The sequence below is a fragment of the Phascolarctos cinereus genome, unplaced genomic scaffold, assembly GCF_003287225.1.
Source record: "Phascolarctos cinereus isolate Bilbo 61053 unplaced genomic scaffold, phaCin_HiC Scaffold_4;HRSCAF=312, whole genome shotgun sequence".
Lineage (NCBI taxonomy): Eukaryota > Metazoa > Chordata > Mammalia > Diprotodontia > Phascolarctidae > Phascolarctos > Phascolarctos cinereus.
In genome coordinates, this window is record NW_027555847.1 from 547,754,530 (window position 1) to 547,767,648 (window position 13,119).

Consider the following 13,119-nt stretch of genomic DNA (forward strand, 5'->3'; position numbering starts at 1 on the left):
CCACCTCAGAAAATCACTGGGAGATCCTGAGCCCCAGTGAGGTAGTGCAGGCAAATGACAACAACCCTCCCTCCCCTACATGCCTCAGAATAGCCAGGGGAACCAGCAGACTCCAGTTCTAAGAACTCCCATGCTTTCATCATAGCTCTAGGCAAACAGGCAACCTCCAGTGGCCAGACCTCCACATGCCCAGCCTTGCCACTGTGCTTCAGCATAGCCCTGGGCAAACAGGCAGCCAGCAGCCAGACTGCCACATGCTTCAGTATAGCCCTAGGGAAATGTAGAAACACCTCACTGGCTTCAGCCTAAGCCAGACCTCAGCATTAGGACCATAGCTCAGCACCAGGTAAGCTGCCACACCCCCATGGTCTCCAGCAGCACCAGCCACCCCCACCCACCCTACCACCTCAGTGCAGCACCAGGGTCCTCTGTGGGCCTCAGGGCAATATCAGTGTAGCACCAGGTAAAGAACCAGGACCTGCAGCCCTTGGCATGTGAAGCCTGAGATGGAGCCCCTTCCAACATGGGAGCAGAGCTCAAATTTAAGAGAAAGGGAAAAGGCCAAAAAAGATGAGCAAAAAAGCAATAAAAAAAAGAATGTGACCACCGAAAGTTATTATGGTAACAGGGAAGATCAAGACGCAAACTCAGAAGAGGACAGCAATATCAAAATACCTATGGGCAAAACCCCAAAGAAAAATGGGAAGTGGTCTCAAGCCCAGAAAGAACTCATAGAAGAGCTCAAAAAGGAGCTAAAAAATCATATAAGAGAGGTGGCATAAAAACTAGGAAAAGAAATGAGAGCAATGCAAGAGAATTATGAAAAAAAAAAAAGAGTCAACAGCTTGGAAAAAGAAAACAACTGCTTAAAAAGTAGAATTGGCCAAATGGAAAAGAAAGTTAAAGAAGGAAGAGATTCACTTAACTTCATCAAGTCCTGGACAGCTCTCTAAGACTATATGTTTGTAGAGCAGGTGTTAATTTGCTTTGGTAAAGGAAGTTTCCTATACCAATGAAATAATAGGTCCCATTAAAAAATGGAAGCAGAAAACACTAATAGTTGAGGGCATAGAGTAAATCTTTAGAAAAGCTTTTAAGTACTTAATTGTTTTGGGAGAGGGAAGTGTGTAAATAATTTATACCTGAGTTCAGAAAATTATAACTCTCTGCTTCCAAGGAGTTTGCTCTCCTCTGAAGGAATATAAAAGCTCAGAAATAAGGAAAATCAGAGTTCAGAAGTCTAAAAGGATAGTTTGAAGAAGAAATTTTAAATGCCTCTTTTTACATTTAGAAATTGTTTTATGAAAGCTTCAGGTCTAGCAACCTTAGGAACATACAAACATCATGAATTAGGCCAACCTTGACCACAAAATCTAGATCATTGTTATATTGTATTCAAGTTAAGCAATAAAGTTAAATGTATTCTGTCCCTCTCCCAACCTTAACTTTCTAATACACACATACACACACACACACACACACACACACATACATATGCATCATATTTATTTTTCTTCCTGCTCAAGCTCATGGTGTCCTTAGGAAAAACTTTAAGATCATTTTGTTAGTTTCAGCTCACCTCTCCATCTCCTGTTTATCAAACTTTTAGGCCATTGAGAGTAAGGGATATGGAAGAATCCAAATAGGTGAACCCTGGACTAATTTTTTTAAAAGCAAGAAGAAAAGCCTAATGGGACAAAACATGGTACCAGGGAAAGAACATGTTACTAAAGAGTCCTAAGACCTGAGTTTGAATCCTTGCTATACCATTTACTATCTGAATAACACTGGGCATAATTTATCCTTTTGGGTGCCTCACTTTCTATCTTGGAATGATACAGAGTAGCATGGCCCCTGTACAAGGATGACACACAAATTTGTGAATATTTTTAATTAGATCTGTAACTGTGATAAAATAAATGAGCTCTCATTAAAAAGTAAAATAAAATAAAAATTGAAGATTGGACCAGATGGTCTGTAAGGTTCCTTCCAGGTCTAGATCTATGGTATGGCAAGAAACCTAACTCTACTTGAAACCTCAAGAATCCTAATTCTGGTTAGGTGAGCCAATGTCACATAATATTCAAAGATCCAGAGGAAATTTTTCACCACCTTGGACAGACCCCCTGTTATGGATTATGGGGAGGACATGGATTGATAGAGGTTGAAAAGAAATTGATAGGTGGGGATTTGCAACCTTCGGTGAAATATCCACATTAATGAGATCACAGCTTCACTGAAATATTGAAACACGTTACTCATGTGACTTTGCCTGGTAAGCGTGCCAAATTCTTTTTCTTTACTCATAGGACCACTCTATAAGTCCCAGAAATGAACAGGAGATAGATGAAGATCTTTTCTGAACAGTGAAGGGGAGATTTAGTCTGACTTTTTTTCTTGAGGGGCCCAAAATTTTCAGCTTTATGTAAAATTAGATTTTTATGGTACCATGAAACATACACAGACCCACCATATACTTCCCTTTAGTTTCAATTGTATATAAACTCTTCCCTCTTTATAGCTAAATGGTATAATGGATAGAGCACTGGGTTCGAAGCCAGGAAGACTTGAGTTAGGCCTCAGATATTTACCAGTTGTGTGACCCCGGCAAGTTACTTAATCTCTCTTTGCCTCCATTTCCTCAACTGTAAAATGGAGAAAATAATAGCACCAGCCTCTTAGAGTTGTTGTGAGGATAAAATAAAATAATATCATAAAGTACTCAGACAGTTAAAGGTACATAGTAAGCACTACATAAATGCTAGCTATTGTCATCATTATTATTATTACCCCAAACTCTGCTTATCATATAGCTACTCCCTGTTGGACAACTGTACTTAGAGTACCCCAGTTGATTATACCTGTAGCAATTCTATATAAAGATCTATAAATTAGTATAGGCCAACCATGAAAAAATTCCTAACCAGTCAGCCCCTGGTTTTTCTACATTCATTTTTACTAGAAAAACCAAGTAGAAATAAGGGACAAGGGAATATAGGAAATCATGTAATCTAGGGGGGAAAGTGTAGGGGGGCAAGGCAGGCAGTAGTATTAGAATCTTGCCAACCCATCTCTGGGGCTTATATACCTGAATGTGGAATTTGGTAAGGCTGGGATTGAGGTACCTTCTTAAAAAAACAAATCCATCATTCCTGCATCATAATCTGGCATCTGAGACAAAAAAGCTAAGTAATTTGGCCCCAATTAGAATTAGTGAATGGAAAAGTACAGTTATTCAAGGCTCTTCTTGCCAAAGGCAAATTATTGAGTAGTATTTGAAGGGATGCTAGAATTACTAGAGTATTCCTCCCCTTCTCATACATTTATCTCTTTTTGCCCAATGCTGCTCCTTTTAAAGGATCATAGGGTTTAGAACTAGAAGGGATTATCCCAGAGATTATCCAAGCCATCCTCTTCATTTAATAGATACACCCCAGGGCAAGCTCATCTGATCTCATCTTATTCCTCTGTGCCCCCTGGTTTCTCGTGGGTTCTAAGGTCTGCTCATAACTCATCTTTAAAATTTTTGTATTGCTTGGCAAGGTCACAAAAATTACCAATTATGGCTCTAAGTACAAGAAGGCAGCAGCTGCTGCCAGTGTTCCTAATGAAGGCAGCAGCTCCTCTACCACTGAGGTAGCTACCATATTTCACTATATAATCATTGCATCCTGGTGTGAGATTTTTTTCCCAGTCCAAAAGTTGGTTTCTGTCTTTCATCTCATAATCGTTACATGGTATAATTCTGTTTGTCACACTGCTTAAAGGGTAAACAGATCAGCAATGTATTCACCAGTGGCATATGGATATGCATTTATCTCTTGCTCATTGCAAGCCACAAGCCTAGAATTCTCAGCTCACCTACATTGTCAGATTCAGTTTTAACATATATTCATGAGTATTCCATGCATCCTAATTTTGCACCAAAGACAGTTTAGTAATAAAAGATTTTTAAGTAACACCACACAATTTTTAAAAAAAGTTTCACATAATGTTCTCCACTTTTTTGCAAAAAAATTGGCATAAACTTTGAAAATATTAAAACACTATGATTATTAATAAATGTGCTATTATTATAAGTAATAATAATAAATGGCAACACAATTTTAAAATCCATAATCAATGTCTGTTTCAACTATAAATAAAAACAAGATAACATATATATTATATATATATATATATATATATATATATATATATAGGCATAAAATCTGCAATGATTATGTGGTAAAATATGGCAGCTCATAAAAACAGAGAGAGTCCAGGTTCTAGACTAATATTCCTTAAAAATGACCTAATATTATTACTACAAAGTTATGTTGATAAGGAAACAAAGCAAAATTTCTCTGAAGAGTCTGGTTACCCAGGTGAATTTCCTTATGTTTATATTTGTATACCCCTATGTCTCTCTGGGGAGAGACTTGTGCATTGAGCCATGCTGTAAGCTGTCTTGACTCAGGCATAGAATGCATGAATGGCTAGGCAGCCATGACTCTGTCACAAGGTAAATGGACCTACATTCTTTACAATACCTGAGCCCTTCCCTAGTTCTCGGTCTGAGGTCATAGTACCCTGATTGCTCAGTGTCATGAGACTCTGACAATGACAAGTGACTTGCCTTTACTGTGTGGGGAAATTCAGGTCAATTCTCCTAACTTTATAACAGAAACTGATCAAATTTCTAAGACATATAATAATAGCTAACATTTATGTAGCACTTTAAGGTTTGTGAAATGCTTTTCATTTATTACCATTTGATCAATATAAGATAGGAGGTACCATCCAGCTGAATCTTGCAACTGCGGTCTGAGAACAAATTGAATGATGAATTCCTCCCAACTGCATTTATCAACTTCATCAGGAGATATTTGGTTACATTACTTAATCACTCTGTGTCTCAGTTTCCCATCTGTAGAATGAAGAGCTTAGATTAAATGCGCTCCAAAATCCCTTCTAGCTCTGAAATACTGTCATCCCTACAAAACACAAGTGGAGGGAATCAGAGAGGAGTGGGAATAACCAGAAAGGTGACAGAGAATGCCAGAACTGGGCAAACAGCTGTATGGGGAAAGTGGAGAGGTCTCCTAGCTGCTAGTAACTACTAGTTTTCCCCAAGCTATTTAGAGAACTTACAACAGTGATTGAAACTAGGGTGGGGGAGTGAGTCAGAGTGTGTCCTAGGGGAGAAGAGAGAACTGTAGTGAAGTGATTGAACTGGAGTCAGTACAGAAATCAACAGAGTGAATGAAGGGGGGAAAATGAGAATAGGTTGTGACTATGAGTCACAGTGAAGATGGGTGGTACAGTTTGAATGAGTGATGGTTTGAGGATCTGCGAAAAGAGTGGGTGCTAGTATGCATACTGTGACTCTTTAGCTTAGAAACTACATGAGAGCACTGAATCCTACTGCCCTCCCATCAAGTGATGTCTCTATGGCATGAGGGGAAATGGCCAAGACAGCAACGACAGATCTTAATATCATGCTGTATATCTACGTAGCACATTAGTGAGGCCTCTACTCACTAATGTGCCATTCCCCACTCTCTCCAAGGTGGAATGAAGGGGGAAGGGGAGGATGGGCAAACAGGTAGAGAACTTGTGGTATGAATGAAATCATCACTGTCAATATAATGATTGTCATAAAGTGTATATAAATGGATCCATGACAAAGGAGGGAACCAATCGATGGAAGCAGGTGGAACATGCCCTTCCAATTCCCTGAAAAGTGGATATGTCAGAAGTATAAGAGATGCGCTTTACCAAGTAAATAAGAGACTAAAGACTTAAGAAGACAAGCAGTATAATATATGAAAAATAAGCCTTCCATTGAATCAAGAAAACCAAAGTTCAAGTCCTGCTTCTGACATATATTGCCTATGTAGATCCTGAGCAAGACACCTCTCAGTATCACAGGCAACTCTAACAAGATGGTCTTAGAGAAATGATGCCAATTTCCATGGCGCCAATCAAATTAATTTGCTTTAAAAAGAAAAAGAAGAAAGAGAGGTCAGAACTTAAACAAAGTAGCACAGACCAATGACAGAAGTGTTTGGCCTAAGGGAGAAATGTTATATGTCATGTGTAGGAAAATGCACAGGATTGGGAAATGGAAGAATCAATGAATAAACATTTAATAAGTGCCTTCTATGTGCCATGCACCCTGCTAAGTTCCAGTCCAGTCCCTGACCTCAAGCTGCTAACAATCTAAGGGGGGAGACAACATGCAAACATATATATACACACATATACACACACACACACACACACACACACACACACACATATATATATATATATATACACACACACATACATACATACATATGTGTATATATATATATATATACATATATATATATACACACACACACAAAACAAGCTATATACGGGATAAATAGGAAATAATTAACCTAGAGAAGGCAGTAGAATTAAAAGGGGTTAGGAAAGGCTTCTTGTAAAAGGTGGGATTTTAATTGAGACATAAAGACTGAACAACATTTGTGTCAATCATAGTTTCCAAGTCTTTCAAAATTGTTCATCACTATAATATTACTGTCTTTTATAAATTGTTCTCCTGGTTCTGCTCACTTCAGTTAGTATGAATTCATGCAAGTCTTCTCAGCTTTCTCTGAAATCATCCCTTTCATTTGTTACACAATAATATTCCATCATATTCATATTATATAACTTGTTTAGCCATTCCCCAACTCATGAACACCCCCTCAGATTCCAGTTCTTTACCACCATGAAAATAGCTGCTATGAATATTTTTGTACATATGGGTCCTTTTCCTCTTTCTTTGTTTTTGTTTTAAAAAAAAAAAAACATTTCCTGACTTATATTATATCCTTGACAAGTAGCTTGACTACTTTGGCCTTAATTTTTCCATTTCTAAAAAGAGGAAGGAGTTGAGTCTTTAAAAGGGCTTTCATCTGTAAGTCCTTTGGTATTATAAACTCAAAGCTCCATCCGGGTGGAACTTGAGGGACCTAGTTTAATAAATTCCACACCTGAATAGCAAGGATGCTCAAGTTCCTACCGGTAGGTTTACTAGGTTTTATAGCCTGTTTACATCTTTACTTGAAAGGTGAGGAAATTGAGACCCAAAGAACTCAAGTGAACTGAAGATCACTCAGGATTATGGGCCAAAATTACATCAGCAAAATACGTACATATGTGCATACATACATACACACATACTTATGTATGTTTTTAAAAGCATATACAACTTCAATCAACAAGTATTTATTAAGCACCTACTATGAGCCAGCTATCTAGGTGATACAGTGGATAGAGTGCCACTTCTGAAGTCAGGAAGACTCATCTTCCTGAGTTCAAAAAGGGAGAAAGATACCTGATATCAAATAGTAGAAATCTTTTTTTTTTTAAATTCAAGCTGTATGCTTATAAAGAGACTACCAAAACTTAGGAATGATTTATTTTAGGCTGTCCTCCCAGCAGCCCTTCAATTCTCCATCTCTACAATTCTTGTCAACCTTTCCTGGGATGTCTGGGCTAGTGAAGGGGACATTTATTGATGGCAATAAGTATTTTTAGAGTGCCTACTATGAGCACAACACTTCGCCTGGAATTGAGGGAGATACAAAAAATAGTTTACAACTGAGTTGGGGAGTTAAGATTTATATGAGTTATGTAACTATGCAAGTTACCTGAGTTGTAAAGACTTGATTGGCTTAAATTAAGGAATCTAAACCAACCTCTTAATTTTTACCATAAGGAAACGGGCACCTAGATGTTAAGTAACTGTCAAAGTCAAAAAGCTTGGAATCCTCAAGAGAGGAAGAGAGTTGTATAGTGAATAGAACAGTGGATCTAGAGATAGTAAGATCTGGCTTCAGTTAATTCACTTAATGTGTGACCCAGGCAAGTTATCTAATTGCTGCTTCTCCATCTTCAAAATAAAAGAGTTGGACGTGATGGCCTCAAAGGTCCCTTCACTTCTAACTTCATGATCCTATGATCCCTACAACAGCTGTCATAGGAATTCAAAGAAGGCAACATCTGGTAGCAGAAGTAAGAACTGAGCCCTGAGGAATGAGTAAAATTCAAAGACAGACTATGAAGTGGGAGAGAAAATACTAGGAGATGGATTTAGATTTTCCAGGGACTGCCTGGTGCAAAGAGGCTTAAGTTGAGAAAGATCCAGAGAGAAGGTGAAACTGGAAGTTTTTTTCAAACCTTCACCTTAAAGATATCTAGCTGAAAGCCTCAGTTGTTTGTTCTATTTGTTCCTTTTGTGGGTTTCTCTTTGTGTGTGTTTACCAATTACACAAAAGAAAACCTGGGTGCTAAGCAGTTTGCCACATAGTTGAGAAAATGTGGTCATCCGATTTCTGAGCTCTGCGTTGCTTCATCTAATTTCAAAACTGAGTTTAGTATTTCAGAAAAATCTACATTCCCACTCATTCAACCTAAAGAGAGTTGTGTGGCAATGTGCAAAATATAGTAAATCCCTCCGCATTGGCTGGTCCCTTTACACTTGAAATTACAGTCCACAAAGAGGAAGGGGAACAGGGGTGGGGTTCTATTGTGGTGAGGTTTTCTTTACCACAAATTTCCCATATGCCCTCATCCCAGGGACCAGTTGGGGCAAAGAGAAAAAGGAACTAAAAGTCGCTCTCAAAGCTGGAGAGAATTTTCTGTTCTTGAGCAAGCTAAGAAGGAGCCAAGGAAAACCAAATCTTCCCACGTTTCTCTGAATTCTGATATTCATACTTTAAAAAAAAACAGAGAAATAATATTTCATTACATTCCATAGGTTAATTTGTTCAGCTTTTCACCAATCCATGGACATACACTTTGTTTCTACTTCTTTGCTCTGATCTTCTGGGGGTTTTTTAAAGATATTTTTCTTTGGGAGTCTTCTATAAAATGACCAAAAGTAGATCTGGGAAGAGAGATGGGGAAGAGGAAAAATATGGGTGAAGGGAGAAAAAGAAGAAGAAAAGGAAAGAAACATTTATCCAGCCCTAATCTTATCTCTCCTTACTTCTACTCTCACATCTTCAACTGCCTAAGATATCTTGAATTTGATATTCCTTAGGCATCTCAGATTCAACATGTCCAAAGTCAAACTTGTCATCTTTTCCCCAAAACCCACCCCTCTTCCTAAATTCTTTTTTACTGCCAAGGCCATCACCATCCTTCTAGCCACCCAGTCTTCCAACCTAGATGTAATACTTCAACTCCTCACTCTCCTTCATCCTACATAGCCATGTTACCAAGTCTTGTTATTTCTACCTCCATAGTATCTCTCATATATACTCTCTTCTCTCTAATCACACAACCACTACCCTGATGCTTGCCCTCATCACTAGATTATTGCAATAGCCTGCTAGTTCTTCGTGCCTCAAATCTCTCCCCACTCCAGCCAATCCTCCAGTTAACTCTGCTGTTAAAGTGATCTTCCTAAAGCTCATGTTTGACCATATCATAGCCCACCCCTCCTCAATAAACTACAAAAGCTGACTATTATCTCCAGGATCAAGTATAAAATCCTTTGTTTGACTTTTAAAGTACTTCACAACCTAACTGCTTTCTATTTTTTCAGTCAGCCTCCTTACACTTTATTCCAGTATTTTATAATCCAGTGTCACTGGCCTTCTTGTTGTTCCTCACACATAAAACTGTATCTCTCAGCTCTGCTGTGCATTTTCACTAACTGTACTCCATACTTGAAATTCTCTCCCTCTAGGTGTCTTGGATTCCTTCAAGGCTCAGCTCAAATCCCACTTTCAGCAAGATTTTCTCATTCACTCTCCACCTCCAACCCCCTCCCCCACTGATAATGCTTTCCCTCTGACTTTTCTCCCACTTGTTTATAATACATTTGTATAGTTTTTTTCATCATTAGAATGTAAGCTCTCTGAAGGAAGGGATTGGTTTTTGCCTTTGTTTGTTATCTTCAGAGCTTAGTAAGCATAGCAAACACTTGTTCACTTGTTTCAGTTCTGTCTAACTCTTCTTGACCTCGTTTGGCATCTTCTTGGCAAAGATACTGAACTGATTTGCCATTTCCTTTTCCTGCCCGTTTTACAAATGAGGAAACTGAGGCAAACAGGGATAAGTGACTTGCCCAGAGTCACACAGCTAGTACCTGTCAAAAGCCAGATTGAACTCAGGAAGATTCCTGATTCCCAGCCCAGTGCTCTACCCATTCTACCACCTAGCTGCCCCAGTAAACATTTAATAACTGCTTGTTAAGTGACTGACTAACAAACATTTCTAATTTCAGATAGGCAAAATCCTCTAGCATTCGGGTTTTTATTCAGCCATTTTGTCAATGGGAAGAATTTTCATGGTCAAGAAAACCTGTATACTCCAGTTTATAACTAGTAATAGTAGTTACCGCAAGAAAGGAAACCAAGTCAGACGCTAAAATAAGCTAGATACATTGCTAATTTTGCTCAATTTACACCTCAAGTTGGCTGTTTGTCTTTCACTGACCTTGGGATTGGTTGACCTCAAAGTGAGAGTTCAGTCAACAAACATTTTACTAAGTACTTAACTATATTCCAAGCACTGCAGACTTGAAGAAAGGCAAAACCAGCCCCAGCCCTTAAGGAACTTTCATTTTTAATAAGAGGCAACAATTAAATAACTAGGAACCTACAAGAAAAATAGAGAACAGTCCAATGATTCCCTTCATAAGACCTTGGGTGCCAGATTGTTGTCTACCTCCTTGAAAAATATTCCTCTAGCTCTTTGGAAGCATTCTGGCCCATCCCATAACTACACTCCAGGACTTCTCTAACGTCACTTGTTCATCTAATCTCTGCATCACTCCATTGAGACTAACTCTTCCTCCATCTTTGTTTCATAAGGAGAATGGATTGGTGAAAGACAAAATACAGGAGTACCCTAAGATTTTTTTTTTTAGAATAAATATCTTCGGGGCAGCTAGGTGGCACAGTGGATAGAGTACCAGCCCTGGAGTCAGGAGGACCTGAGTTCAAATTTGACATCAGACATTTGACACTTACTAGCTGTGTGACCTGGGCAAGTCACTTAACCCAGTTGCCTCACTTTAAAAAAAAAAAAAAGAAATATCTTCAATGTATCTCTGACCTCACCACAATGGAGGCAATCCTTCTGATGGCACAGATTTAAGCCCTTCTGAATTTACAGGTACAATAGATAAAGTGCCAAGCCTGGAGTCAGGAAGACAGACTTCAGACACTACTTGTCAGCTGTGTGACCCTGGGCAAGTCACTTAACCCTGATTGCTTCAGTTTTCTTATCTGTAAAAAATGAGCTGGAGAAGGAAATGGCAAACCATTCCAGTATCATGGCCAAGAAAACCCCAAATGGGGTCACAAAGAGTTGCACACAATGGAACAAAAACTAGATTCTTATTCCTGTTCTCTCATAAGTTCTCCATAGAAAATCTACCTGCCCTCCTGGAGATTTTCCTCTAGTAATTATAGTAACAGCTAGTGTGTATGTATATATGTATGTATGTATGTATATATATATATATATATATATGTATATGTATGTGTGTGTATATATATATATGTATGTACGTATATCACTTCAAGGTTTACAAAGCAAGTTACTAATATTAGCTCATTTTATCCTCATAACTACTCTCTGAGGTAAATGCTATTATTATTCCCATTTTACAGATGAGGAAACTGAGACAGACAATAGTTAAGTGACTTGCCCAGAGTCACACAGCTAGTAAGTATTTGAGGTTAGATTTGAGCTCTGGTCTTACTGACTCTAAAGTCCCAATTCTACCCACCGTGTGACCTAGTTGCCTCTAGTTCTTTTACATTCTATTCAAGGTAAGTAATACCATAGAGGTAATGAATGGTATTCCAGTGATCTGTAAGAGCTAATACTCTGCCTAACTGTTGTGGTTTGGGATACTGGGAACTTCAAAATGTAAGGGTACAGGGTAAGTCTGCTTTGAAAGAATTCAACCACTCAAGCCTTCTTTCAGTCAAAGTAGTGAACACCAGTATGGCTGGCAAGATTCCTAGTAAATCTGCAGTGTTTGATGAGGATGGGACTGATACTTATATACAGAAAAGATTATGAGAAGATCTAGATGGGATTAAGGACTGGCAGGTAGCCTGGGGTGGGCCAGGTGCAGACAATGAGAGGACTTAAGCAGCAGAACCATAGTGAAAGGGCAGTTAAAATGATTTTTGAATATGAGGTAGACTGGGATGGGCCAGATGCCTCAGATGAAATACCAGTGACCTGAGCTGCTAAAATCTGTGGGAAAGTTCAGGAGCTGGGTTGTGTTCAAAGACATAGTCTTTTCCTTTTAGGGGTCCAGGTCCCATAACCCCATCATAACTTTATTTCATGGCAGGGTGGCCCAAAGGAATGGCTGCTAGACTTGGAGTTGAAACATGGACTTGAATCCAGCTTTGTCATGACTTTTCACTTTATCTCCCTGTACCTCAGTTTCCTCATCTGAAAAATGAAAGGACTGGATTTAATAACCTCTTAGATCCTTTTTCCACATCTAGATGTATAATCTTATGATGGAGTGAAAAAGGACCTGACTCTCTAAAAAGTCATCTCTTATATATTGAGCTTTAGACAGGAATCCAGGGAAATCATTTTTATCCAATATATTCATAATAATACCTTTGCATATTTATAGCTTTTATCAAGCTTCCTCCAGTGAAGTCTCTGTGTATAGAGTGAAACTAAGATGATTTCATACTCAGCTCAGCACCTTCCACTTCACTTGAAGCACTGGGAACATTTAGAGGGATCTATATATAACAACAAGAAAAAAACATCAGAAGGACACAATAGGCAGCTGTTGTTACATTTACATTTCTAAAAATTAGGTTATTTCTAGAATTAAGCTGCCTATTCAAACATAGAGTATCGCTGCATTCTGCTTAGCTCCCACCCTGATAATTGATGTCCTTTCTCAGGGAATGGGTTTCAAGCCTCCCTTGGTGCTCTGGTGGAAACACTGCAGATGACTTTTGAAATGAATTTTAAAGGAAATGGGGGATTCTAACAGCCAGAGATGAGAAGGGAGTTCATTCCTGGTGTGAGGGGAGAGAAAGGTGGGGAAAAGACTCTGCCCAAAGGTATGGTGCCTTGTGACAGAATAGTGTGTGT

The 13,119-nt window shown here is 38.7% G+C and overlaps 1 protein-coding gene and 1 pseudogene across 2 annotated transcripts in view; both read left to right on the forward strand.

Annotated features, from left to right (window-relative positions):
- RIPOR2 (RHO family interacting cell polarization regulator 2) overlaps window positions 1-13,119 on the forward strand; it is a 262,145-nt gene that overhangs the window by 109,818 nt on the left and 139,208 nt on the right. The gene's annotated exons all lie outside the window — the stretch shown is intronic.
- LOC144457281 (U6 spliceosomal RNA) lies at window positions 1,801-1,899 on the forward strand (annotated as a pseudogene).